This window comes from Elephas maximus, chromosome 10 (genome assembly GCF_024166365.1).
Source record: "Elephas maximus indicus isolate mEleMax1 chromosome 10, mEleMax1 primary haplotype, whole genome shotgun sequence".
Classification (NCBI taxonomy): domain Eukaryota; kingdom Metazoa; phylum Chordata; class Mammalia; order Proboscidea; family Elephantidae; genus Elephas; species Elephas maximus.
Genome location: NC_064828.1, coordinates 119,346,532 through 119,373,194, shown reverse-complemented (window position 1 = coordinate 119,373,194; position 26,663 = coordinate 119,346,532). Strand labels below are relative to the sequence as shown.

Here is a 26,663-nt window from a genome sequence, read left to right as displayed (position 1 = left end):
TCATAACAAATTATGGATAACATTGGGAAGAATGGGGATTCCAGAACACTTAATCGTGCTCATGAGGAAACTTTACATAGATCAAGAGGCAGTTGTTCGGACAGAACAAGGGGATATTGCATGGTTTAAAGTCAGGAAAGGTGTGCACCAGGGTTGTATTCTTTCACCATACCTATTCAACCTGTATGCTGAACAAATAATACAAGAAGCTGGAGTATATGAAGAAGAACGGGGCATCAGGATTGAAGGAAGACTCATTAACAACCTGCATTATGCAGATGACACAACCTTGCTTGCTGAAAGTGAAGAGGACTTGAAGCACTTACTAATGAAGTTTAAAGACCACAGCCTTCGGTATGGATTGCAACTCAACATAAAGAAAACAAAAATCCTCACAACTGGACCAATGAGCAACATCACAATAAACGGAGAAAAGATTGAAGTTGTCAAGGATTTCATTTTACTTAGATCCACAATCAACAGCCATGGAAGCAGCAGTCAAGAAATCAGAAGACGCATTACATTGGGTAAATCTGCTGCAAAGGACCTCTTTAAAGTGTTGAAGAGCAAAGATGTCACCTTGAAGACTAAGGTGCCCAAGCCGTGATATTTTCAATCGCATCATACGCATATGAAAGCTGGACAATGAATGAGGAAGACCGAAGAATTGATGCCTTTGAAGATGTGGTGTTGGCAAAGAATACTGAATATACCACGGACTGCCAAAAGAACGAACGAATCTGTCTTAGAAGAAGTACAGCCAGAATGGTCCTTGGAAGCAAGAATGGTGAGGCTGTGTCTTACATACTTTGGATATGTTGTCAAGAGGGATCAGTCCCTGGAGAAGGGCAACATGCTTGGTAAGGTACAGGGTCAGCAGAAAAGAAGAAGACCCTCAATGAGGTGGATTGACACAGTGGTTGCAACAATGAGATCAAGCATAACAACGATTGTAAGGATGGCTCAGGACCGGGCAGTGTTTCATTCTGTTGTGCACAGGGTCGCTATGAGTCAGGACCGACTCGACGGCACCTAAGAACAACAACAACATGGGAAAAATATTGTATTTGAATAAATAACCTGAACTTACTGAGTCTGTAAATTCTTTTTTTTAACCAAATTTTGGAGATTTTCCAGTCATTATTTATTCAAAATATTTTTTTCTGCTCCATTCTGTCTCTCTTCTTCTGGGACTCCAACACACATATTTTATACCTCTCGCTGTTGTATTACAGGTCACTTAATCTCTGATCATTTATTTTCAATATTTTTTCTTTCTGTCCTTCAATTTGAATAACTTATGTTGCTTTCCTTCATGTTTGTTAAACACCTTCTTCTGCAGTACCCAATCTGCTGTTTAACACATCCAGAGATTTCCTTTTCTTTAGGATATTGTTTTAAATTGTAGAACCTCCATTTAGTCCTTTTTTTTATAGTTTCCATTTCTCTGGTGAAGTTCCCCATTTGTTCACTCATTATGTCTATTTTGTCCTTTAAATTCTCAGGCATATTTACAATAGCCGTTTTAAAGTTCTTGTCTGCTAATTTCAAAATCTTGTAATCTGGGGATCTGTTTCTGTTGGTTTCTTTTTTTTTCTTGATTATTGGTCACCCTTACCTGCTTCTTCACATGTTTGGTATTTTTTTGGTATTTATGTATGTATTGTTGCAAATATACACAGCAGAACATACGCCAATTCAACAGTTCCTACAGGTAGACTTCAGTGACACGGAATTGTGCAATACACAATTCATTTTCTATGTTTTTCCTCCCTCATTAACATAAACTCACTGCCCCCTAAGTTTCCTATCTAATCTCTCCATTTGCTGTTGTCAGTTTGATCCCATATAGATAGAACCTAAAAGAATATAATGTTCAAACATTCTTTACTAGTTATGCTAAACTATTGTTTGGTTTTAAGAAGACTTCCGGGGGAAGTGTCTGGTCATTTTTTGTTATATGCTGAGCATTGTGTTTATTATTATGTTGTAAATAGTCTGAATTATGTTGTCTTCTTTTCAAAGATGTTGGGTTTTGTTCTGGCAGGCAGTTAAAATACTGTGGGTTCTCTTGATCATGCCAGTCTCGGTTTTATGCTTTGTAAGGGTGAGTCTGTTTCAGGTTTGTCCTTAGTCTTGGTTTTGGCTTTTGTTTTGAAATGTTACTGTTATTCTTTAAGCATGGCCTTTCTGCCATCTCAACTGATTGCTTGAGGTGTTAGTGACATTTACCTCTCTGACAGACAAGGACTGAAATGCCGCCCAGCACTGTATAGCCTCTGGTATCTCCATTTAGCTCTCAGACCCACGGCACCCACCCTTTTCTGGGCCTCAGAGAGGATTGTCCTATATATGCACAGCTCTGCTCTCATCCAAGGATCGAAGGGAAATTGCCATACAGTCTTCTGCACCGTCTTCCCGTATAGCTCCCTCCTCTCCAGTACCCTCCTCTACCAACTGCAGCCACCTTAGCAGCCCCATACTCTGACCTTTGCTTTCTCAGCTCTGAAAGACTGCTGATCTCTTTTCGTTCATGGCTCTATCTTGGTTTTACCCGCTCCAAGGTAAAAATCTAGAGCAAACATGGGACTCACCTCTTGTATCTCCCTTCTCTCAAGGATAACATTCTTTTATTTCCTGTTGCAAATGCCTGCAAATAATTGCTTCATGCACCTGGTTCAGTTTTGTAGCTTTTATGGCAGGGAGAAGGGTAAGTATAAACCTACTTACTCCATTGCTGGTAACATCCATTCTTGATAAAGCTTTCTCCACACGATGTTATATACATATACCGACCCCAGGACTCAGTCTGCAGGGTTAGGTTGTGTCTTGAGTCAATCCCTATTCAGATATAAAGGACAGAAGTAAGCGGGGTGGGGGGGGTGGGGTGGGCAACTCATTACCACCAAGCAAGAAGAACCAGGAGCGGAGCGTGTCCTTTGGACTCGGTGTCCCTGGGCTGAGAAGCTCCTAGACCCAGGGGAAGATTGATGGCAAGGACCTTCCCCCAGAGCCGAAAGAGAAAGAGAGAGGGACTTCCCCTGGAGCTGGGGCCCTGAATTCCAACTCCTAGCCTCTTAAACTGTGAGAGAATAAACTTCTGTTTGTTAAACCCGTCCATTCGTGGTATTTCTGTTATAGCAGATAACTAAGACAGTAGCCAAGTCCATCTCCCCACCACACACACATTTCCCAAGGCCCCCAGCAAAGTGGGCGTCACAGATTAGAGCTACCAACCCTTTGGGAACAGGTAATTCATGTGACGTGTAAGTTGTTTCACAGAAAGAGAAGTGGAGGGGAGTTGATCCAACCCATTTTGTGAAGCTAGTTTATAGCTAGATGTGATGCACAAGATAATTCCAAAATAGTTTCATTTCTGATCATGAATTTTTTTTATTATGGTGAAAATATACACAACCAAACATTAACCAATTTGACAATTTTCAAACGTATAATTCAGTGATATTGATTACATTCTTCGTGTTGTGCAACCGTTTTCACGTTCCTTTTCCAAATTGACACACAGCCTTAACCATCACACCCACTAAGCAAAAACTCCCCGAGCGTGAATTTTTTTTAATAGTTGAAAAAACATTGAATATATTATGCATTTGACTGTCCATTTCTTTCTTTTAATTTCATTGTGCTTTAGGTGAAAGTTTACAGCTTATGTTAATTTTTCACTCAAAAATATGTACACATATTGTTTAATGATATCGGTTGCAATCCCCTCAATGTGATAGCATGCTCTGCCTTTCTACCCTGGGTTCCCTGTGTCCATTCATCCAGTTCCTGTCCCTTCCTGCCTTCTCACCTTTCTTTTGGACAGAAGCGGCCCATTTGGTCTTATACAGAGCATGAATTTTTAAAATCTTAAACTATTATGTAACTGAACTCCAACAGTATACAAAGTGACACAGTTTTATCTCAGGAATGTAAGGATAGTTCAAATCAGAAATTTTAAGACAATAATTCACCAGGTTAAAAAAGAAAAACATATAATCATTACAACTGATACAAAATAAAACATTTGATATGTTTTAATATACATACACGATTTAAAAAAACTTAGAAAACGAAAACTAGAGAGAACTTCCTTAACTTGACAAAAAAATCTCCCTCAGACCTGTGGCAAGCCCGTGGCGTTCTGTCTGAGGCTGGGATGACATAAGGTGCTCACATTCAGTATTATTCTGGCAGCCTTGGCCAATGCAATAAGACGAGAAAAAGAAATCAGAAGTTTAGGAACTGAGGGAGGGAAACAGCATTGTATGATCACGTGTTTGCGATAATCTGCAGTGAAGCCCCGAAGTAACCAAAAGATTTAACCAGCAGTACCAATAAAGTCCCACACGATTGCCCAAGGCATAAGTCAACAGCATTCCTTTAAGCTAGCCAAAAAAAAAAAAAGGCTAAAAATATAACAGAAAACAAAACGCTGTTTTCGTAAGAAAAAAAAGCAAAAAATATTCAGGAATCAATCTCAGAATCCACAAGTCTTTCTGGAAGATAAAAAGCCTAAGAGGAAACTGGGAAAGGTGTGTTCTCCGCCATGTTTGTGGGCGAGGGCCAGGGCGGGAGGGCCATGTCGGCACCCTCTGGGCCCACTGTTGCTTTGGCTGTGCTTGCTGGGTTCTGGTGCCCAAATTCCTGTGGCTTTGGAAGCCTGGAGGAGGCTCAGAGCAGCCGAGCAGGTCTCTGCTCTGTTGCCATAGACATCCTGGGAGCGCAGATTCCCTGGCCCCCTGGATCTGCCTTTGACCCCAGCTGCTGTGCCCCTAGAACCCCATGGGCTAGGTACCAGCCCTTCCCCACACAGTGCCTCCTCTGGCCATAATGCTGGGATCTGGCCTTCCCCCAAAGCCTCCACTCCCATTCTGGGCTCTGTGGCTCCAGGACAGGACATCCTGGCCATGTCCCCATACTTGTTCACAGGTCAGTGGACCCTGCTGGCATCCCCGTTCAGCCCTCCATGGCCTGAGCTTCTGAAGTGTGGGTGGTGGCCAGGCCTGCCTGGGTCCTTCCCAGCCCATCCGGCTGTGAATGCCAGAGCGTGCTGGAGCATGCCCGCCGCTGGGCTCGGCAAACTGCTTCGTGGTGGGATAGGGTGGCAGGCTGGGGCAGCCTGGGGTGGGCCCTGCAGGAGACCTGGAGCCTGCTCCTTCCTGCGCCTGGACAGCAGGAGGGCCGCTTGAGCTCCCCAGGTGGACTTGGCAGGGGCTGGTGGGGTGATCCTTCCTCCCTCCTGCTCAGCCACTGTGCAGACTGCTGCACAGCCCTGAACTGGTCACCTGACCTCCCTGGGTCTTACTGAGCAGACCCAGCTGGGGTTTGAGTGTGCAGATATTGAAGACCCTGGGACTGACCCAGCGCAGGCCAGAGGGGTAAGGATGTAGCTTCTCAGTCAATTTAGACACAGTGGGTGGGGGCAGGCCCTACTCCCTGTCACGGGGCAGACAGGTGGGTGTGGGGCTATGGGGGAGTGGGCTGGGAGAGTCCAGGGCTGTGAGTCTGAAGGGAGGGACCGGGCAGGGGGGCTGGTGGAGGACAGGGGCAGGGCAGAGTTCAAAGAATTGGGAATGCTTGCATTCAAGCATGGGGGGTAGACACCGTGGGCGGGGGGCCTGCAAATAGATGAGTATGGGTGGGGGTGGGGGTGGGGTGAGCTCCAGTGATAACAGAGCCATGCCGAGGGGGATGTCTGATCCTGAGGGTGCTGGGGAGCTATGGAGAACTTTAAAGCAGGGGAGGGCAGGTCAGATGTGTGCTCTCCTGGCAGCCAGCATGGAGGCAAGTCAGGGGGGACTGCAGCGGGGGTGGGAAGAGGAAGGGGTGGTTCCCTGGCGGGTTTCTGGCCTGAAGGTCCAGGGGATGGTAGTGCCTCTGGCTGAGATGGGGGGAGGCTGCTGAAAGATGTAGGGCCTGTGGGGTGGGTACCAGGGGAGGGATTCAGAGCAGCGGGGCACTCCAGTGGGTAAGCGAGCATCCTTTCTTGAGGAGGTGGGAGCAGGTTATCCTGCACTCCCGCCACACATCGCTAATAACGATGACTTCCTATTTGTGGTGATGGCTGCCCCTGATTAGCCCTCCCACCTGCTCAGGGAGGGGGGCCATTTTATCCCTATGTAGATGAGGGACAGGGATGCTCAAAAGGGACTGGCCCAAGGTCACACAGTCCTTGAAGGTCAGGGCCAGAGTCCAAACCTGCACCTTCCTTTCACTGTGATTACAAGTGGACCAAAGAGTTCAGTGTCTGTTTAAACCCATGAGAAAACTGAATATAAGAGTTAAATATTTACCAAGCTCATGGCAGGAATGCACTCAGGAAACTTAGAACCAAAAGAAGAATCCTCACAAGAAAAGATGAATGATCCAACTGTAAAAAGATGATCAACTCTGTATGTAAGAGAATTTGCAACTGAAGTGAGAACACTAGAAAATAGTTGTAACAAACATGTCAGTGGGCAGAAATCCTGAATATATAATCTGTGCTCATTAGGGTGACACCAGTGGGTGTGATATCTACCACAAAATGCAGAATAGCTCCCACTTGACAGTTTATTTTGGGCTTGGAAAATCTGAAATAAGAGTTCTTGACTGGCAGGCAGCACCCCGGCAAGGAGATTCTGGCACCCAGGATCCTTCCCTCTCGTGCGATCAGCAGCATGAGGCTTCATAGGCCACAGACAGGAGGAGAGAAGGCCAGGAGGACAGGCATGCTGGCCACCAGCATCTCAGCTAAGAGGTGACATGCATCACGCCTGCCCACTGCCTGTGAGTGAGAACAAGTAGCAAGGGCCCATCCAGGCGCAAGAGAGGCTGGGAATGTAGTCGCAGGCAGGCAGCCCCCGGGCAACCCTGCACTCACTGTGGGAGCACAGACTACAAGAAGCTCAAACATATAAGACTCTCCTGGGGCTGCCTAACAAAATGGCACACACTGGACCCCCGGGGTGCAGTGGTTAAGAGCTCAGCCGCTAACCAAAAGGTCGGCAGTTTGACTTCACCAGCCACCCCTTGGAAACCCTATGGGGGCGGTTCTACTCTGTCCTGTAGGGTCGTTATGAGTTGGAATCAACTCAACAGCAATGGGTTTGTTTGTTCTTTGGTTTTGGGTGGCTTTTTGTAGTTCTGGAGGCCAGAAGCCCAAACTGGGGTCTCAGGCACGTTGATTTTTCCGAGGCTCTGAGAGGATTTTCCAAGGCTCTGAGAGGATTTTCCGAGGCTCTGAGAGGAGCTGTTCATGCTTCTCTTGCAGCGTCTGGCGTTTCTCGGCTCGCAGCACCATCTGCCTCAGTCCTTCCTCTGTCTCCCTGTCTCTGAGTTTCCTTCTCTGTTATAAGGGCACCACTCAGATGGGATTAGGATCCACAGTGCTCCAGCATGACCTCACGTTAACTGAAAAAATCTCCAAAGACCCTATTTCCAAAAAAGGACACATTCACAGGTACCAGGGTTAGGACTTTAACATATCTTTTTGGGGGACAAAATTCAATCTACAACAACCTCCTTAGACCACGCTGAGAACTCACAAGTGGACAAGAACAGCTAATAAACATCTGGGAAAATGTTCACTCTATTGTTCAAAGAAATTCCAGTTACAAAAAAAAACACCATGTTAAAAGTCAGTCCACATGCCCTAGGCGAGGATACCCCATGTAAGTGGGAGTCTCGATGGTGGGAGTATAACGACATGCATCAGGAGTCTTTACTCTTGGCCAGCAATTTCGCTTCTAGAAACTTGTCTTAATGATCCAAGATGCAAACAGTGAACAGTGAATTTCACGGCAATAATCTGGAAACCACCTAAATACCCAACATCAGGGAATTTATTGGAGAAACATTGCTCTGACCTGAAGATAGATTGTTCTACAAACCATGTTCTCACTGTGGCTGTAGGATGATCCTTGCAAAACTCAAATCTGGCCGTGCCACTCCTGCTCTAACAAGTTCCACGGCTCCCCGCTGCCTGCAGGATCACCCGTGCGCCTTCGCTCCTTTGGGCCCTTCTGCCTGGAGTGCCTTTCCTGCACTTTCCTTCCTGCACCTCTCTTGACTCACCCCGGACCCCTCTGCCCTCTGAGCACTCCCCCCGCATCCCTGAGCGCATGCTGCTGCCACCTTAGCACCTCCCTGCTATTGGCTCCATCCAGTGCCCATTCTGGGCCTGGGAGGCGGCTGGTATCCAGAAAGGTGTGTGGGGGGCATGGTGGTGGTCTGCACAGGTTACCTGAGCACGTGGGCGTGGGGAGGCGCCTGGAGCAGCTGGGAGTGGGAAGCTCTGCCCCCGGCTGAGAGGAAGCAGCCCCCAGCCCAGCCAGCCCTCCATCTCCCACAGCCCAACCCCGCCTGGTGGGCTGTCCCCACCCGGTGGGCTCTGCCCTCCTCACAGGGCCTCGGGAGGGCTGCTTTCCCACTCTGTCCTGCCCGTGCCGCCCCCAGGGGATCCGCCCCCAGGGGATCTCAGCTGAGATTCCAAGCTCGTGGGCAGGGGTGGGAGCGCCTTCTTCCTCCTGCTCTGGCTCTTTTGTCCCCAGCTCGATGCTGGCACAGAGCAGGTATTTGTTAAGTGAACGGATGTTGGGAGGGATGGGAACCGCACGCCGCGCTGGCCTCTCCTCCGCCTTCAAGCCCTCTCAGCTTCGGCTCCGCCAGCCCTGCCAGCTGCCACGCCCTGCGCGAACTCCTGGCTTCTCCGACCACACAGGCTGCTGCACCTCAGCCTCTCTGTTCTCGCCTCGCTTCCTCGCCTGAGCCTGGCTGGGAAGCGCCTCGACAAGCTCTCCAGGATTAAGAGCGACCCGGGTCGGCCGCCCGCTGCGGCCGCCCCTGCTGGCCGCCACCTGGACGTGCCACGCTTCTGGGGCCGAGCCCGTGGACCGCCAGCGCGCCCGGGGTCCGTGCCAGCGGCGGCAGGAGGTGGGGCACGCCCGCGTCCAGATGGGTCCTCCACCGCTCCCCGGCCAGGTCGGCCTGCCTAGCCAGGTGTGCGTGGGGCCGGGCGCGGGCCGGGGGCGGGCGCTGGAGCGCAGCCGGGCGCGGACCCGCAGCGACACGCTCGGGGATGGCGCGCACAAAGCCGCATTATGCGCCGCGCCCAGCCGCCCCCGTCCGGCCAGGCGGTCGCGGCGGCCCGTGTGCCCGCCCCCCGGCCCGCCCCGCCCCGGCAGGCGGGGGTCGTGGTCGGGGGACCCCTCCCCCGATCCCTGCCCCCCGCCGCCCGCGTGGGCGGCTTGCAAAGGCGGCGCGGCGCAGGCGAGGGCTTGCCCGACCCGGGTGCAGGAATCCGCTTCCGGCCCCCGCCCCCACCACCGCCCCGTGCAGGGGGGTGCTGCGGCCGCGACCTGTGCCAGCGGGTGGGGAACTCCGGGGCCGCCGTGGGCCCGCCGTCCTCAGGCTTCAAACCCTTGGGCTGCGTCCCCAGCCACGAAGCCGTTCCTCCAGCCCAGGTATCATTCCGTACCCCTTCCTCCAGGAAGCATCCCTGGCTGGGAACCTTGAGGACCCGGAGACCCCTCCCCACTCTGGTGTCCGCAGAGGGGGACGCCCCGTGGGGAAAGAAGAGGGTCGCGGTAACACCCCGGGTGTCCGGCAGCTCCGTGGACAGGCAGCGGTTGGGTCTAAGACTGAGCAGGTTGACACTGCCTATCGTATGAGGTGGATGGGAGAGCAGGTCCCGAGCCAGGTCGGAGGAGGGCCAGCGGCTGGGTGGGATGAGCCTGCGCGCTCCCCTTCCTCAATCCACCGGCTCCCCCAGGCCTCCCCTGGGCTGCGTGGGGCCACGTGATTAAGGCGATGGAGCAATGGCCGAGTCCCAGGCCAGCTCTAAGCCTTCGTGGTGGATGAACTGGATCTGGGAGGGAGGTGCTAATGGCTGTCATTTCCACCTTACGGATGAGGAAACTGAGGCCCAGGAGCTGGGCCAGGTGGTAGAGTAGGAACAATCCCCTGGGGTCCTCCTGAGTGCTGAGACTCCCCTTCGGTCTCTCCTTCCTCTGGGCCTGGCCCCTCCCACTTGGATGTGAGACTCTCTCCCTCCCCATCTGCCTCCCCACCCCAGACTGCGGCTGCAGAGGGGGCCGCTTTCCTTCCTCTTCAGCCTCTTTGTTCCAGGATTGGGGCTGCCTGGTGGTGCTTGACACGGGGTAGGTGACCCATGAAGGTATGCTGAGTGAGTAGACAACTGTCACTTTGTGGGCCAGGAAGCACACTGGGGTGAGGGTCTGGGGCTGCACGCTGGGCCCCAGGCAGCGCTGGCTCCTTGGCGGGCAGAGACTAGGTCCAGGATACCCGTGGTCCCCCCATACGGGATGGTCCAACACCCCCACCCAGTCTAGGCACCCCAGGGGTCTCAGGGTGGTCAGCAGTCATGAAAGGATGATGGCCTGTGGTCGGCTGGAGGGGAGCAGGGCAGAGGAGTGGGAGCTCTAAGGGCAGGCTGCAGGATGGGAGGGGCTAGAGTTGCAGTCACACCCTGAATGTGGGAGGGCTGGGCCCCCAGGTGAGGGTCTGGGCTGTCATTGGGCCCTTCCTCTTCTGGACGCCATGCCAGGAAGGCAGGGACCACTGCTCAGCTGGCAGGAGGGGTGCAGGACCTCTGGAGCATGGTGCAGGGGAGGGCTGAGCTGGGAGCTGAGGTTCCGGAGCCCAGGGAGCAGCAGCCTGAGCGCCACCCACCCAGGCCCGCCTCTCGCCTCCCCCGTGGCCTGGCTGGCAAGGCCTGGGTGTGGCCGGCCCTGGAGCTGGCAACGATCGAAGGGCGGAAGACAACCTCCACCAGCGCCCACTGAGACAGGAATTCGTGGCCTTGGGGGACAGAATCCACAGCCACATTCCGGGTGCCTGATCCCCAAATGGCAAGGGTGGGGCAGAGCCAGGATGCCAAGATCCGCACTGCAGAGCGTGGGAATGGCAACCAGCCAGCCAGCACCCTCTTCCCCCGCCGGCTGCAGCCCTGCCCCTTGCTCGGCGTGTCTTGTCGGCTTCGGGCACTGGGTCTCAGCCGGCCAGCAGGTGGGTGTTCCGCCCTGGCTCCATGGAGACCCAGGAGGGCTGGGGTCCCTGAGGAGGGGGGGCCTGGGACTCTGCTGCCCCCCAGCACAGGAGCTAGTTTCCTCCATCTAGGGGAGACACAGCCCTGCCCACGGTGGCCTTACTGAGCTCAGCCACCGTGCTGGGCCTGCAGACCCTGTCCCGTTTGGGTCAACAAGGCTGCAGGAGGGAGAGGGTGTCATGGGGGCATTCTAGGTCAGGGTCACGCACAGCACCTGGCACACTCAGACGTGCTCGCACACGGGCTCACACACGTACACACGCAGCCTGAGGTGACTTGCTCTGTGGCAGGAAAGCAGCCTCATCTGTCCTGGCTGCAGCCCCACAAGTTCCCTGGAGGGTTTGTCCTCAGCTGGCCAGAGTGGGGAGGAACCAGCCCACGGTGGACCCCACTCCACCCCATGAACACAGGCCTGCAGAGATGGCAGCTAGGGTGGGGTTGCAGGTCCTGCTCCCACTGCCCAGGGGACAGAGACCAGCCAGGCACCGGCTGGAGTCAGGGCCCAGTACCCTCCGCTTTACAGGTGGGGCCACTGAGGCCAGGGACAGCAGGTGACTTCCAGCAAGGTGGTGGCACAGGTGGCAGATTCAGGGTGGACTTGGGGACATCTTCCAAATGCAGACCTCCCTCTCCAGTGAGCCACAACCAGTGGCGGCCCCTTCTTTGAGCCGCAGTTTCCTCACTGGGCGTGAGCTCGCAGTCACCGCCGTGCAGAGGCACGCCAGTGGTCAGTCTCTTCACCCCTAGCCCCCTCCTGTCTGCTCCCAGGTAAGTAAGGGGCTCTGGCAGAGGGCCAGCCTGTACCTGCATCATGGCTCCCCCTGCTGGCTGCTTGCAGGCGCTGTCCTCTGTTCCTTGGGAGATGTATCAGCTTTTATGGGTGAGCAAGGGGATGTCTGAGACAAATTGTGGTGAGGGACTTTCTGTTTCAGCCTACTCCCCTTCCTGGGCTCTGTTGTCGCCTGAGCCTGGGGCACCCTTTGCCCTGGAGAGGGGCAAGCTTGGCTGAACATGGTGCTTGGGACACGGGCCTGCCCTCCCAGAGCTGGGTCCCCTCACTCTCCCTGACCCCCAGATGGCAAAGCACTCCTTGGTGAAGGATGACAAGCGGGTGAGGTTGGCAACCCTGGAGGCAAGGCTTTAATGTTCCCTGGGCTGGCATCTGAGACCTCTGTCTCTACCCCACCCTCACCAGCTGAGGGGCTGAATTAGCCCAAGTGTGTATGCAGGCATGCACACACATGCACACCTATGTAAGCACAAACACACCAGCACACACACAGGTACACATGCAGGAGCACACATGTGTGCAGGCACATGCAGACACGCATGCACACTGGTGCAACACGCCACCTGCACTTGTACACACACGTACATGCATGAGCTGTGAGGACTCCCATCCAGGCATCCTCTTGCCTCAGGAGCCCAGAGAGGGTCATCAGGGAGTACCCAGGGGGGCACTGAGGAGGACAGCTGGGCTCTGTGGGGGCAGGCCACTCTGGGCCTCAGTTTCCTGTCCCTGGTAATTGTATCAAGGACCTCCTTATTGAGCATTTCCAGGGCACTGTTCCAGATGCCCTTTATGAGGGAGGTGATGCTTTTTGCCCAGATGGGGAAACTGAGGCATGCTTGTTTGATAATGTCCCCAGGTCAGATGGTGTTCGGCCCGGGTCCTGAGCTGAGTCACTGCAATCTCAGGCGGCTATGGGGTGATGTGGTCACGTGTGTCTGGTATCCCTGCGCCTGGGGAGGATGCCCATGGGGCTGACTCCAACCAGAGGAGCGAGGTCAGGGTGCACCCTGCCTCGGTCGGGAGAGCCCATCCACTCCCCCTGCCGGCTGGGGCCAGCCTAGCGAGGGAGGGCTCGCCCCCCTACCCCCAAGTGGCTTTCCTAGGAATTCCAAACCCTTGTGTCACAGCGCCTCGGCCTCACCCCACTCCCATCCGGCGGCGGTTCAGACCAGGGAGCTGGGAGGGGGGGCGGCTCCCAGGGTCCCTCTCCTTTCCACCCGCAGGGCGGCCAAACGGGAACCGGTCTCCCCTCCAGCGCCTCCCAGTCTCCGAGCGGAGAGGGCTCGACATTTCCCCACGAGGGAGCTGGGGCGGGCTGGGCAGGAGGGTTCCGATGGGGGGAAGAGTTCCAGGAGAGGGGCCTGAGTCGCCAGGAAGCCTTTGTCCCCGGGCACTGGCACATGCGCCCGAAATTCCCACCACCCAAAGTTAGGCGGACGAGCCCTGCCGACAGGTGAACTCACTAAGACTGCGTGTTTCTGTGCAGCCCCCAAGTGGGGGCGGTGTCTGGGGAGAGTGTCCGGAGTCTGGGCGCAAAACTCAGTGGCGCGCATTCCCGCGTCTGGATAATGAGACACTAGCAGACCCCACAGCCGGCGGCACCACAGGAAACCAGAGCTGGCCAAGCCTTCCAGAACGGACAGCGAGGGCGGAGATTCGGGCTGTAGGGCCAGCCAGCCCCGGGGGCCCGCCCCTGCGCGCCCTGGCTGGCTGGGAGGGGGAGCTTGGCCGGCGACCCCTCCCAGCCGCCCGGACCGGGGCTCCACTCCCGCCCCGCGCAGGATGAGGGTGGGCACAGGCGCTCCCCCGGGTGCTGGGCTGCCCGGATCCTGCCCTGCGGGGCGGGGGCGGGGCCGCTGCCGCGACGGGGGTCTGGGGTTCCGGCCAGACTGGAGGGAGGGGCGGGGGTCTTCGGGCCGGGGTGGGGGATGCAGGGAGGCTCGAGGAGCGTAGAGGCCAGCCACATCACCCACTCACCTGGCCCTGGACGGACCCGCCCCTCAGGCGCACCGCTGGCGCCGCTACCTGCTTACCTGGGCGCAGCACGCCCGTTTCACCGCCGGGGAAACCAGGGCTTCAGGTCTGCAGCGCGCCTGGTGGAGGGAGGGCGTTTGAGGCGGAGAGAGCGTCCCCGCTGATAGGGTGCTGGGGGGAATCCCCGAAGAGCCAGCGAGGGGACGCTGACAGCAATGCGCCCAGGAGCAAGTCCTGAGCGTCAGCCGAGCGGGCGGTCCTGGAGCACAGCCTCCACCTTCCGAACTGCGGCCGGCAGGGGACAGGGTCGCCTCCCGGCGGAGCTGCGGGAGTGGGAGGCGCCCGGCTCGGCTGAGCGGCCAGGAGGCCGGGTAGGAGACGCGGGCGCGGCGGCCACCAGGGGGCAGGGCTGGGGTGGCGGCGCGGCGGGGAGGCGCAGGGCTGACCCAGCTCCGAGGTTTGTCTCCGGCCTTGCCCACCCCTACCGGGGCAGCCTGGTGGTGTCACCAAAGGAGACCTAGGCCCCTGGCAGCCGCGCCGCGCCTTGGAGTCCCTGTGGCAGGAGGGGGACAGGGAGACAGCTCTCTTGAGGGGGGCCATAGGTGCCCTGTCTTAGTTATCTAGTGCTGCTGTAACAGAAATACCGTAAGTGGATGGCTTTAACAGAGAAATTTATTCTCTCACAATATAGGAGGCTCGAAGTCCAAAGTCAGGGTGCCAGCTCTGGGGAAGGCCTTCTCTGTTCCGTGGGAAGGTCCTTGTCATTAGTCTTCCTTTCGTCTAGGACCTTCTCAGCATAGGAACCTCAGGTCCAAAGGACACACTCTGCTCCCAGCTCTGCTGCTTTCTTAGTGGCATGAGGTTCCCCCGTCTTTGCTCACCTCTCTCTCCCACATCTCAATAGAGATTGGCTCAAGATACAACCCAATTTTGTAGACTGAGTCCTGCCTCACCAACATAACTGCCTCTAATCCTCCTCACCAACGTCATAGAGGCAGAATCTACAACACACAGGAAAACCACATCAGATCACGCAGTGGTAGACAGTCACACAACACTGGGAATCATGCCTAGACAGGTCAATACACACCCTTGGGGGACACAGTTCAATCCACAACATTCCATCCTTTGCCCCCCCCCAAAATTCATATCCTTGCCACATGTAAAACACACTCCCCACGTAATATAGAGCAGAAGTCTTAAATCAACTCCAAGTCCAAAATCCAAAAGATTCCTCTTCGTCTGGGAAAGTACAACGGCAGAACAGGCACGAGGTGGATATCTCCATTACAAATGGGAGAAACTGGAGGGAAAGAAGGGATGACAGGCACCCAGCAAGTCAGCAAAACACATTACATTAGCTCTTAGGGCTTGAAAATAATCCTGTTTTTTGAGACCACCTAGGTAATGGCCCTGCCCTCCAGACCCTGGGCACTGGCCATTCTCCAGATTCTGTGTGGGGCCCCTTGGCCCTGGGCTTCAGCTCTGCCCTCCAGGTCCACTGGAATGGCAACTCTGCTCCCTCCGCCTTGGGCGGCCCCACTTACCCAGTCCATATGAGTGGTGACTCCACCTCTTCGGCCCCTGCAGGCCCCACTTCTCTGCCCCCGGGCATGGCAGCTCCACCACCTCAGCCCTGGGCAGCGGATCTGGCCCCATTCTGCTGGCACTCGTGAAAGGTAGCCCCACACTCCAGAACCAAAGCAGCAAATATCTAACTCTCTGAAACCCAGGAGACTGTGGCCCCACCCCTAGAAACTCCAGAGGCCATGGCTCCACCCTTTGAGACCCCAGAGGTCATGACGCCACCCTATGAGACGGAGGCAGCTCTGCTTCTGTGTTCCTTGTCTCTTCAGCTTCAGCTTCCTGGTTGCTGGACCTCTCGGCCCTGGGCCTGCCGCCTGCATCTGCCTTGCTGGGGAGAGTGTTCCAAAGCTCTTTAGCTCCACCAATAAGTGCCTGGAGGTACTCCATGAGTAGACTTCAGCCAGAAGACACTCAGCTGTCTTGCTCTGTGGGTCGGCAAGCCTAGCTCCACCGATAAGTGCCCCAAGGCACCCCACTCTGCCAGGAATCCTCTTGCCAAAGGCACTCAGCTCTCTTGCTCCATGGGTCGGCTCCACAGTGGTGTCTCATGCTGGTCTCCTGGTTCTGCTGCTGCTGTTTTTCTCACCATCTGGACCATCTCCAGTGTAACAGCTCTGCTCATTTCCTTCTGAGTCCTTAACGGAAATGTCTTTGATCTCCACAGTCTCTTCAAGGCAATCTATAATTTTACTGTTGGGCACTTGAAAACTCTTCCAGGCTCTACCCATTCACATTTTCAAAACCGCTTCCATATTTTAGGTATTTGCTAGAGCAGCACCCCACTCCTTGTACAAATTCAAATTCTGGCTTAGTTACCTACTGCTGCTGTAACAGAAATAACACAGATGGATAGCTTTACCAAAGAGAAACTTATCTCACAGTTTAGGAGGCTCAAAGTCCAAATTCAGGGTGCCAGCTCTAGGGGAAGGCTTTTTCTCTCTGTTGGGTCTAGGGGAAGGTCCTAGTCATCAGTCTTCCCCTGGTCTAAGAGCTTCTCAGCATAGGAACCTTGGGTCCAAAGGGCACACTCTGCTCCCAGGACTGCTTTCTTGGTGGTATGAGGTCCCCCTGTCTCTCTGCTCACCTCTCTCTCCCACATCTCAAAAGAGAGTGACTCAAGACACAACCCAGTCTTGTAGTTTGAGCCCTGCCTCACCAACATAACTGCCTCTAATGCTGCCTTACCAACGTCATAGAGGCAGAATCTACAACACATAGGTAAACCACATCAGATGATGCAGTAGTGGACTGTCACAGAACACTGAGAATCATGCCTAGACAAGTTGATACACACCCTTTGGGGACACAATTCAATCCACAACAGCCAGCTCCCCAACTCTATCTGGAGGGGAAGAAGAACTGACTGCTGGCCGAGACTGGATGTGGAGAGGGAGCAAGGATAGACACCTGACCCAGGGCTTATCTAGGGTATGGCTGAGCCAGGCAAGGGCCACCTGAAACCAAAGACCCCTGAGCTTGGGGCTGGGCAGTGGGAGGACACATCTCCACCAGGGTCTGGCTATCCCAGACCCGCTTGGCCTTGGAACCTGGCCTCTGCCCAAGCCTCCTGGAGGTGCCATTGAGCATGCGTAGACTCACTTGACCCCAAGGAGCTCTGTCTGGGATGGCCTCGTTGGCCTGGGGCACAGTTCCTGCTGTCCCAGGCACTGGGGTTTAGCAGGAATGCATGGCAGGCTCCCCACAGACTCAGCCAAGGGGGTGCCATGGGAAGGCTGGAGTGGGGGCCAGGACACAGTTGCACCTCCCTGTGCCCACGGAGCATGGACTCAGAAAGAGTGGGAGGCAGGCACAGGTGTCACAGGTACCCACAGGTGCTACAAGGAAACTGAGGCAAGGAACCCTGACCTGCCCTTGACCTGAGCTTCTTAGGCTGGGAGTCCTGCATTCCCCTCTCTATTGCTTGGGGGACTTCAGTAGCTATAACAACTGACCTGGGAGATTTTCTGACTCGGCGGAGGGGGGAGCGTGGTGAGGTGGGGGTTTCTCTGAACCAAGAAAATTCCCCACATTCAGCAGTCTGACCGATTAGTCATTCACTGTCTGGGGAGCCAAGGGGGAGCCTGGGCCTGGGTCTGACCCTCCCACCCCCCCATCTGCATGGGAGGTCACTGCCTCTGGAGGGGTGGCAGGGGCTGAGGGGGCTCTGCCCTTGAGACCAGCCTCAGGTGTCCTAACTAGTGCATCCCCCAGGGCCCCCAGCACTGGGCTTTCCTCCACAGAAGCTCATTGCCCTCACCATGGTCCCCTGACCCTGGGTAGCCACTCCACTTGACCTGTCCCTGCCTGGCGCTGGCCACTCAGGGTCCAACTCTGTGCAGGGGACCGGGGAGGATGCCTCTGATGGCTCTGAGCTCCAGAGCAGTGGAGAAGGGGAAGTTGCTGGTTGTTGGGCGTCTGGGGCCTTTGTAGAGAAGCCCAGAGCCCATGGAGGGAACTGCCAAGGGTCAGTTTCACTCTTCCAAAGCCAGGAATTCTGGCTGATGGGCATAGGGTGGAGGTGGTCCTCTGTGGGAGCACTGGGTAGTGTCCAGCTGCAGCTTGAAAGTGCACCCCCTGCCTTTCCCCAGAGAGACGCAGGAGCTCTGAGCCTCAGTTTCCCCTCATGGCACAGGGGAGGGTAGACCCCATCTCTCAAGGCTGCTGACAGGAGGCAGTCCTGTCCAACCACACGATGGAATACTACTCAGCAAGAAAAAGGATCACAAATTCACAGCACGTTTTAGATCTCAAAGGCACTGGGGAGGTATGATTCCATTTCTATGACTTTCTAGAAAAGGCAAAACTAGAGAGACAGAAGATAGATTCAGATGTTGCTAGGGTTTGGGGATGAGGGGAAAGGCTGGCTACAGAAGGACAGTATGAGGAAATCTTGGGGAAGGTGATACTGTTCTATGTCATGACTCTGATGGCAGGCCTGTGATACTGTACCTGTCAGAACACAGAACTGAACACCACAGAGTGACTTTGACTGCATGTAAATTAAAATTTTTCTGAATGCAAAAACAACCAATTCCAAAAAGGTACTAAGAGAATATTATCAACAACTGTATGTCAGTTTTTAAAACATAGATGAAATGGACAAATCAGTAGAAAAATATAACTGGCCAGAAAAAAGGAAAAGTGTGAGTAGTCCTATAACTATCAAATAAGTTGAGGCACTAGAGAAAGAATTTCCCTATGTGCAGCGTTTGGGCTGGAAGGACCCACTTTACAAAGCCAGAGGAGGATCAACTCTCCTGACTGTGAAGACCCCCTCTTCTGAGGCCCGGAGTGAGCGTCCCTCTCCTGGGTTGAGCTGGGAAGAGCTTGGCCTGGGACCACACCCACGGTTAATCACAGCCTGCTTATAACATCCAAAGGCGAGGTAGGGCCCCTGTGCAGCGTTGTGGCAGCATGCGGACTTTTGTTCCTCCTAGAATGGTCCCCCACTGCTCCCCACACAAGCCTTTGGGGTGTTGAGGAATGGCTTGGGGGCGTCTGGCTCACGGGACCCTTGGAAAAGCCTCAGGCTCCGACAGCCTGATGCTGTGAACCAAGGATGGCTCTGGAGTCAGGTGTGTGTACATGTACATGCATGAGTGCATCTGTGTGTCTTTGTGTGGGATTGTGCGTGTGTGTGTGCATGTGTGTGCGCGTGTGTGCGCGCGTGTGTGTGCGTGTGTGTGTGCACATTCACCTGTGTTCGTTTGTGCATGACTGTGTATATGCATGTGCATTTGCGTGCGTGTGTGTGTGTGTGTGTGTGTGTGTGTGTAAGGATGAGTGAAACCTGATCCCACAGTTGGGGTGAGGAAGGCAGTGAGTGTTGGAAGGAGGACATGACTAATGGAGAGAGGCGCGGTATGAGTGAGGCTCAACCTGCACCCAGGAAGGAAGCCTTAGCCTCAGAGCGGATGATGGAGGCAAAGGGTGTGCAGTCTGCAGGTGAGGGGACAGGAAGCGGAGGCAGCTCACACCTCAGGACCTGTAAGTTGGGAGGAGTGCCTGCTACTGCCCGGGAGGGGGCCACTCTGTGTGGCAGTGGTCGTCACATGCACGTGCAGTCACCCACACTCAGGCACACACGTGCACACTTACCATATGCACACATGCATGCTCACACACGCGCGCACACTTATGTGCATGCTAACACACCATATGCACACACGTGCACGGTCACACATGTGTACACTTACATGCATGCTAATACACCATATGCACACACATGCACAGTCACACGTGTACACTTGCATGCTAACACACCCGTATTCACATACATACTGATCACACATGTAGACAGCACAGACATGCACATGCACCCCCGTGTTCATGCACACATACGCTGTGTGCACACACACATACCCTTCCGCTCTAGCAACTGCCTTGACACTCTCCCTCAGCCCTGAGCACAGCTTCTTCAGCCAGTCAGCCACCACTGTGCTGTGAACTCGCCCCCCACCTCCTCCTCAAGCTCCTTTAGTCTGGCTTCCTCCCCATCCCACCCAAGGTCCCCTGCAGCCTGGGACCTCCACACTCCACATCTCATCTGGGCACATGACTGTGGAACACCAGCCTCATTTGGCCTCTGAGGCCTTGGGCTCTGGGACCCACCAGACCCTCTGACCCCTTAGAGCCTCCCTCTGGAAGCCCTTCCCCCAGGTGTCTCCCACAGTGCCTGCTGGTCTATAGGCCCTGGAGGACCAAGCCCCCACCCTCCGGAGTCTTCCCAGGGTGGCTCACAGCAGGGTCTCCTTCGGAGATGGGGGGGTGGAGCTGATTCTAAGGTCCCCTGCCCCAGTTCTAGTACTGGTGATGAGGCAGGCCTCCAGCCCCCAGCCTTGTGCCCCTCCCCATCACGCCCCGCCCCAGCTGAGGTTGCTGGGGTCACAACAGCCTGCAGAGGAACCTGATTGTTTCCGGCCTGGTCGTGGGCTGCAGACGTCCCTGGGGTTTTTCCACGAAGGGCAGCTGTGTTCCTCTGGGGCCTGGGGGGGAGGTGTGGGTGGAGGTGGTGGAGAGAGGAGGGGCCTTGTCACAGCGCCCACAGACTGCTCCCCACCAACTGCCCCCCTCTGCTGTCCCTCCCCCAGGACACTTCTGCTTCTTAATGGAGGGCGCTTGGGTGGGAGGAGGCCATATGGTCCCACCCCCCCCCCGAGACAGCCCCTGGTAGTTCACCCTGAAGGTGCACCAGGTGTGCTCACCTGCAGGGGTGCTGGGCTGGCACTCTGCCATCCCTACCACCCCAGTCTCAGCTGCACCATAGGGTCCAAAGCCTGGCAGATTCCCTAGGACTAGGGGTAGATGAGGATCCCAGGGCCAGCCCTTCCCAGCAGTCCTTTGGGTCGAAGCACCAGGGTGGGTGAGCCAGGAACGAGGGAAGGCCACCCACTGCACAGCCTCCTGGTCTTGCCAGTCAGTCAGTCCGCCAACCTTCAGCCTCTCCCTCCCAGCCGCCACCGCCTCCTTATGGGGGGTGGGGGACCTGCTCCTCACCCTCCCCTCTATCCTGCCCCCACCCTGTTGGGACTTCTGCATTGGGCATTGTGGACGCTTGGGGCTGGATCATTCTCTGGTGGGTTGGTGGGTGTCCTGTGTATGGTAGGTGCTCAGGAGCCTCCTTGGCCTCCACCCTCCAGGTGCCAGCAGCACGGGGGTCTGAGCTGCCACCACTAGTTGTGAAATCCAAAAATGTCTCCAGACGTCCCAAACATTCTCAGGGGGAGAGATCGCCCCCACTCCCCACGCCCTTGTTGAGAACCACCGGGTTCAGGGAGGGAGCAGATGAGGGCAGCCCCTGCACCTGCACTACACCTGCACCTGCATTACACCTGCACTGCACCTGCTCCACACCTGCAGCTACACCTGCACCTGCACTACACCTGCACCTGCACCACACCTGCACTACACCTGCACCTGCATTACACCTGCACTGCACCTGCACCACACCTGCACTACACCTGCACTACACCTGCACCTGCATTACACCTGCACTGCACCTGCACCTGCACTACACCTGCACCTGCATTACACCTGCACTGCACCTGCACCACACCTGCACTACACCTGCACCTGCACTACACCTGCACCTGCATTACACCTACACCTGCACCTGTACTACACCTGCACTACACCTGCACCTGCATTACACCTACACCTGCACCTGTACTACACCTGCACCTGCATTACACCTACACCTGCACCTGCACCACACCTGCACTACACCTGCACTACACCTGCACCTGCATTACACCTGCACTGCACCTGCACCTGCACTACACCTACACCTGCACTACACCTGCACCTGCACTGCACCTGCACCACACCTGCACCTACACCTGCACCTGCATTACACCTGCACTGCACCTGCACCACACCTGCACCTACACCTGCACTACACCTGCACCTGCACTACACCTGCACCTGCATTACACCTACACCTGCACCTGTACTACACCTGCACTACACCTGCACTGCACCTGCACTGCACCTGCACCACACCTGCACCTACACCTGCACTACACCTGCACCTGCACTACACCTGCACCTGCACTACACCTGCACTGCACCTGCACCTACACCTGCATTACACCTGCACTACACCTGCACCTGCATTACACCTGCACCACACCTGCACCTACACCTGCACTACACCTGCACCTGCATTACACCTGCACTGCACCTGCACCTACACCTGCACTACACCTGCACCTGCATTACACCTGCACTGCACCTGCACCACACCTGCACCTACACCTGCACTACACCTGCACCTGCACTACACCTGCACCTGCACTACACCTGCACTGCACCTGTACTACACCTGCCCTGCACCTGCACCCATATCTGCACCTGCACTGCACCTACACCTACACCTGCCCTGTACCAGCACTGCACCTACACCTGCACCTACACCTACACTACACCTGCCCTGCACCAGCTTTGAATTCTGCGTTTCCTCCACAGCGGGAGGGGCTAGGACCGTGTTTCACAAGGTCTGGGGATCCCTTTTCCTGGGAACACTTCCCATGTCACAGGGACCTTTAAGGAAAAAACATTCTCAGACCCAGCTGAGGGTCACTCTCTGAAAAGAGGGGGCTGCAGGGATGTCATAGGAGGTCCATCGCAGGGGGAGCCTGGAGAGGGCCTGGGTGGATCCAAAGGGCAGAGCCACCTGGGGTGAAGCAAGTGTCCCTACCCCTGCCTTGGGCCTGGCACCCAGCAAGCACTTAATAAACAGTTGTTGGCCCAGCAAGTGGCCTCTTCCAGGCCCTGAGGGAGGCTGCCTCCGATATACACTCCTTCCCAAGTCCTGGAAGGTGGCCTGGACAGGGCACTTGGGCTGACTCGCCTGGCCCAGCTGACCTGGTTGACCCGCTGAGGGCCACAGGCCCTGTCTGCTCCCTCCACCAGGGAGAAGCATGGGGGCGTGGGCTCCTGGGCCGCTGGTCAGCAAGGAGTATGCAGCCTCCACCAGGGAACCAAGCCCTTCCTTGGGGCCCACGGAAAGGTCTATGCGCAGGTAGGACTGCTGGGTCTGGGGGCTTGAGCTGCAGGTGGAGGGTGTCCTGGCACAAGACCCAGGCCTTGCCCTCAGAGAGCCCCCTCCCCCACCCCCATCCTCAGGGCCAATTCTCCAACCTGAGCCTCCCAGAACTGAGGGGGACACCCCCAGTTTCCAGAAAAGAGAACTAGGAATGGCAGTCTCCAGAGAAGTGAGGGAAGTGCAACTGGGAAAGTCCCCAGGGCCAACTAGGCCTCAACCAGAGCCCCAGGGTGGGGTGGGATGCCGGGAGACAGGAAAGGTATCCCTGGACACAAGGGGGGGAGTTCACGTCTGCATTTGCCCAATGCAGGGGAGGGGTAGAGGGGCTGACCGGCTCTAGGCTGGGTGCTCCTCCCCATCTAGGGCCCAGCTTCAGTGTGGCCAGTCACCGTCCCCAGCAGTGAAGCTGGAGGGCAGCCCCTACCCCGACTATCCCTCTACAAGGACACCAGCTGCCAAGGCTCGGAGCCTGTATGACTTGCCAGGCCCTCACCCGGGCCCCTGGTCCTCCCAAGGGTCCCCATTTAACAGATGGGGTCACCGAGTGGTAGCTTCGGGGCCCACTCAGCCCTCCCAGTTCCAGAATCCCAGAACACGGGTATTATGGATTGAATTGTGTCCCCCCAAAATATATGTTGAAGTCCTAACCTCTGCATCTGTGGGTGTGACCTGTTTGGAAGTTGTTTTCTTTTGTTGTGTTAACAAGGCTATGCCAGCATAGGATGGATCCTAACCTAGCCCCTTCTGAGTTGTAAAGAGACACAGACACACACACAGGGAAGACAGGTGCCATGTGAGGAGCACCTTCAAGCCAAAGAACCAAAGAAGGAATCCACACGGCTGAGGCCCTGACATGGACTTTTAGCCTCCAGAACTGTGAGGAAATGAATTTCTGGTCTTTACTGTTGTTGACTTTTGTTTTCGTTGTATTGTTGCGATGTTCCTTTGGAGAGACCCCACCTATTTCAGAGTCGAATTGGCTGTAACCCTTACAGAAGCAGATCCACTTCCCCCAACGTGCCGCTGGGTGGGTTTGAACTGCCAGCCTTCTGGTTAGCAGCCGAGTGCAAGCCGTTTGTGCCACACAGGGACCTTTGACTTTCTGTTCTTTAAAATGTTATAGCAGCACTACAGAACTCAAACCCTGGGGTACCATCACCTTTGTACCCCTCTCCAGGCAGCTCTCAGGGCACCAGGTGGGCACAGACAGCTGCGGATCTCAGCACAGGGCAGAGCAGTCAGGGAGGAAGAGCCAAGTTCAGAAGAGGATCCTTCCTGGTGCCCCCACCCCAAAGCAGGCTCAGTGCAGCTCTGCTTACAAGCACTGGGCCTTCAGGGCACCTGGCCTTCAGTCTGTCTTCCACACCTAGACTGCACAGGGGCTTGGGAACCTCAGCTCTGCTTGGCTGGTCCTGGCCAGGTTCTGCTCCTGGAACTTCCTGAGCATTGTGAAGTCGAAGGCCCCCATTCACCTGTCCTCACAGACCCCTCCCATCCTCAGCCCAGCAGCTATTCTGCCTCTGCACCACTCTCCTTGGGACTCTCTCCCGCCCCTTGATTGATGACCTTTCTTGAAACCTCCCCTCCCTGAGCCTGCTGGGCTGCAAGAACCACTGACTGCAACCCTGGTGTGCCCACCACACTCAGACACTGTTGGCTCACTGCATCCTCCCAACAGCCCAATGGGGCCTGTGCTGTCAAGAGGAGACTAGGCTCAAGGCATCCAGCAACCAGTGAGGGCCCTGGCCAGTGCGCGGTGAAGCCAGGGACAAGCACACCCCTTCCTTCGGCCGCAGGTTACTGGCAGCAGACCCTGGGCTGGGAGGAGTCCTTTCCAGAGCAGGGGTAGGCAAGCTGATGAAGACCCCCAGAGGGACAGGGACCCTGGGGCTGTGGGTAGCCAGGTGAGAGGTCCCTATCTGAGAGGGTGTCAAGGAAGGCTTCCCACAGGAAGCGAGGACTTTGAGCTGAGACTGAAGGGTGACTGAGAAACAGGCAAAGCCGGGCAGGAGGAGAACAGAGTGTCCAGAGAGAGGTTAAGCTTCACAGAGGTTGGAGTGAGGGCCCCAGAGTGCTGGGTGATCTGAGGGTTGCAAAGTCATTCAGGATAGTAAGTGCCAGTCACGGGGAGCAGGAGATAGGGCCTGGAGTGGAGGAAACAGTATCGGAGTGATCCCGTAGGCCAGAGAGACTGCAGGCGGTGGGGTGTGGACCGGGATTTACAAACAAGCCCTGCGTCTCAGGGGCTGGGTGGATGGGGCCACTCAGGGGCAGGCGGCCTCTGGGGAGCTTGTGCAGTGACCAAGATTCAGAGCCTGGGGACAGAGACCTGCTGGCTGGATCCCAGAGAGGAAGTGAGGGCTCCAGGGGCCTGAGGGGACCTGGCTGCCAGCTGGGTGGTGGTGAGTGTCCACTGGGAGAGGGGTGAGTGGAGAGTCTGGGGTTGGGGGTTCCTCTGTGGATGTCTGATGAGGGTGTCTGTTAGAATGCTGGGTGAGCTGACACCCTCTTGGGCCTAGAGAGCCACGTGGCAAGTTGTCAGCACAGCTGGAGGTTAAAGGCCTGGGGTGAATGCACTCCTCTGGGGTGATGATGCCATGGGACAACACCCACTGGCTGGGCAGAGGTGGGGTGAGGCTGTGAAGGAGACTGAGAGCGGAGGCCCGCTGGCCCCCTCCCCACTGGCTCCCCTCCCTGCTGGCCCTCTCCTGCTGTTTTTGGCACAGGTCTGTGTTGTGTGTTCTCCCTGCCACCCCTTCCCCTCCTCATTGCTGTCCTCCTGAGACAGCGGCCCCACGCCCTGAACTTGAGGTCCCATTCTTCCCAGCTTGTAGCTCTTCTTCCTTGAGGGTGAAGGGCTGCCTGCCCCTTGGCCCCTCCCACCACTGCCCACTGCCCACCAGGGCCCCCACATCCCCAGTGTGGTCTCCTACTGTCACCTCCAGCTGGCCTCCATGTCCCTTGTCCTCCCTGCCTCGGTCCCTTCAGAGCCATACTGGGCTTGGAGTGAAGGCAGGATGCCTATGACCCTGCCGGCACCCCCTCATGCTCTGCCAGGTGCTGAGTTTGTCTGTTCTGGTTGTGCATCCAGAACTGGGGATATCGCTGCAGGGTGGGCTTGGAGATCCACTGGGCCCACCAGGACACGGACCTGAGCTGACCCCTCGGGCCACCGTACACCTTGCTCTGCCTGCTGGACCACAGTGATGCTTTGGGTCTCCTGCAACTACAGTCAGTTCTGAGCCAGTGTCCAGTCATCCCCGAAAGGTCTGAGCATTTCCTGGTCTCCTGGAAAAGGCCGTGGCTCCCTTTGGGGAAGGCTGGGAGGAGAATTAACAGTGAACATTTTTGGCAGTGTGGTGGAGCTCTTCCTCAGGGGGACCCAACCTCCCGTTCATTCAAGGGACAGTGGGTCTGTAAACTGGCTCAAGTCTGGGAGTTGGTTGAGGGGCTGCAACTCTTTGTTTTGGCGATTCCAGTGAGGCTTCTGTTCCCTTGATCTAGAACTCTTCCGCTTAGTAGGCTTCCAAACTATTTCACTCTTAGGGACACCACAACCAACCAGCCGATGCCATAAGTCCACGAAAGTCAGGCTGTTCTGATCAGTGCTTTGACTCTGGTCCACTATGGTAACCACGCCCACCTTGTCTTTGGTGATTAAGTGCTGCCATTTGGCCCTGCCACCCCGAGACTGAATCACCCCCATTGTG

At 55.8% G+C, this 26,663-nt stretch overlaps 1 long non-coding RNA gene across 22 annotated transcripts; it reads left to right on the top strand.

Moving 5' to 3' along the window:
- Positions 1-5,082: 5,082 nt before the first annotated feature.
- Positions 5,083-25,363, top strand: LOC126084238 (uncharacterized). 22 transcript variants are annotated; one of them, XR_007518990.1, is made up of 10 exons: positions 5,083-5,204; positions 5,319-5,384; positions 6,605-6,774; positions 7,344-7,447; positions 8,708-8,919; positions 9,476-14,191; positions 15,677-18,171; positions 18,614-18,792; positions 22,798-22,929; positions 23,660-25,363. It is a non-coding gene; the product is annotated as an uncharacterized LOC126084238 (long non-coding RNA). The 22 variants fall into 22 exon arrangements; XR_007518994.1 differs by lacking the exon at positions 6,605-6,774; XR_007519003.1 differs by lacking the exon at positions 6,605-6,774 and having other exon boundaries at positions 5,083-5,384; positions 9,476-11,013; positions 12,703-14,191.
- Positions 25,364-26,663: the final 1,300 nt, after the last annotated feature.